The following is a 1,857-nucleotide window of genomic DNA, read 5'->3' on the forward strand; positions in this document are numbered from 1 at the left end:
TAACAGTAATGTACGAGTATAGACTTTCATCCGTTAGTTATCTCCCGTTTTCTGCTCGTGCTTCAGGGTGTTCTATTGGCTAAGGTTTCACATTTCTTCCACGCGCTATATGCGATTGAAGTAATAGAGAATTGTGAAGGTGGTTCGATGAACCCACTGTCAAGCACTTAAATGTGATTTGTAGAGTATCCATGTAGATGTAGATGAAGACGTAGATGTAGATGACTACTCTTGAGAGTAACCAAAACGATCGTCGATGTAACAAGACAATGAAACGCTCATATATCGGGAAAACATTTCGTTGAAAATAGTTGTATGTACAGGTAATCGTCTGATGCTACCACCCCAAGAAGCCGTGCATCTTAAAGGAATCAAGTGTTAAATGTGACTGCTAGGACTGTTTCTAAAGTGAGAATCGATTGTAGGTTTACTGATGGCAATCAGACGGAAGCGTGTGAATAAAGTCCTGCACCGGTACCATGCCTTGCAGTCTCGAATGGCCCTCGCATTCTGGTTTCCATCCGATAGATGCCTCACTAGCAGTTTTTTTTATGTCGTCCTTCAAAGAAGCACTGTGAAGAGGCTTCGAGCTTAACCCAGGACATGAGACGACGTTCGGCGATGGGAAATCTAACGCAGGAGTCGAGCTGGCTGCATCTTAACCAGTCGCTCAGATATCGATGCATGATGGGTGCCTGTAGTGTGAAACTGAGTGAGCTTGTCATGTGTTGCAATCGACTCTCGCTCCCTGTCAGCATGTAACCGGGAATAAAAGTTGTGATAGCTGTTGTTGTTGTTGTTGTTCCCAGTCCAAAGAATGTTTTAAATCAGCTCTCCTCGCTGCTCTGTACTGTGCAGGCCTCTTCATCTCCCAGTAACTATTGCATCCTACATCTTTCTGAATCTGATTACTCGTCTTATGGTTTTCCTCTACGATTTTTACCCCGCACGCCTCCCTCCAGTACTAAATTGGTGATCTCTTGATGCCTCAGACTGTTTCCTACCAAGCGGTCCCTTCTTCTGGTCAGGCTGTACCACAAATTTCGTTACTCTCCAGCATTCTTCTGTAGCACCACATTTCGATATCTTCTATTCTCTTATTGTGTAAACTGTTTGCCGTCCATGTTTCACGTACATACATTGCTACATTCAATATAAATACTTTCGGAAAGGACTTCCTAACACTTAAATCTGTTATACTCAATGTTAGTGAATTTCTCTTCTTCAGAGATGCTTTTCTTGTCGTTGCCAGTCTACATTTTATACTCTTCCTACTTTGACCATCATCAGTCATTTTGCTTCCAAAACAGCGAAACTCATCTACTACTCATTTCGTAATCTAATCTATTAGGCGCATTACGAATGTAGTGTTGTGGACATGTTGGGAATGTGGATCTCACGGGGAGCGTGCAAGGGATAAGTTCCTGCAGACACACTATTCTCTGTGCCCGCGGTGGCTCAGATGGATAGAGCGTCTGCCATGTAAGCAGGAGATTCCGGGTTCGAGTCCCGGTCGGGGTACACATTTTCAACATGTCCCCAATGAAGTGTATCAACGCCTGCTTCCAGCTAGGGTGTCTATTTAATTATCATTTCATTTCTAGCAAAGCTGCATGGTCATCCACGGTAACTGTTCTTTCGGGAACAGATACTACCGTCATATATACTTAATCTAATTCCCTCAGCATCACCTGATTTAATTCGACTACGGCTCTACGCCTAAGATTAAATAATTTCCCTTATTTCTTTGACGGACTGTGCCTGTATGGCTAGCTGAAGTGATGCAGTGAAATATAGTGTAACAGCGAAAATTCAGATATAATACCTTCTACATAATCCAAAATTTTCGCCGTTTAA

At 42.9% G+C, this 1,857-nt stretch overlaps 1 non-coding gene across 1 annotated transcript; it reads left to right on the forward strand.

Annotated features, from left to right (window-relative positions):
• The first annotated feature begins 1,446 nt into the window (after positions 1-1,446).
• Trnat-ugu lies at positions 1,447-1,521 on the forward strand. The gene has a single exon. It is a non-coding gene; the product is annotated as a tRNA-Thr (tRNA).
• The last annotated feature ends 336 nt before the right edge of the window (positions 1,522-1,857 follow it).

Source organism: Schistocerca piceifrons, chromosome 1 (genome assembly GCF_021461385.2).
Source record: "Schistocerca piceifrons isolate TAMUIC-IGC-003096 chromosome 1, iqSchPice1.1, whole genome shotgun sequence".
NCBI classification, from domain to species: domain Eukaryota; kingdom Metazoa; phylum Arthropoda; class Insecta; order Orthoptera; family Acrididae; genus Schistocerca; species Schistocerca piceifrons.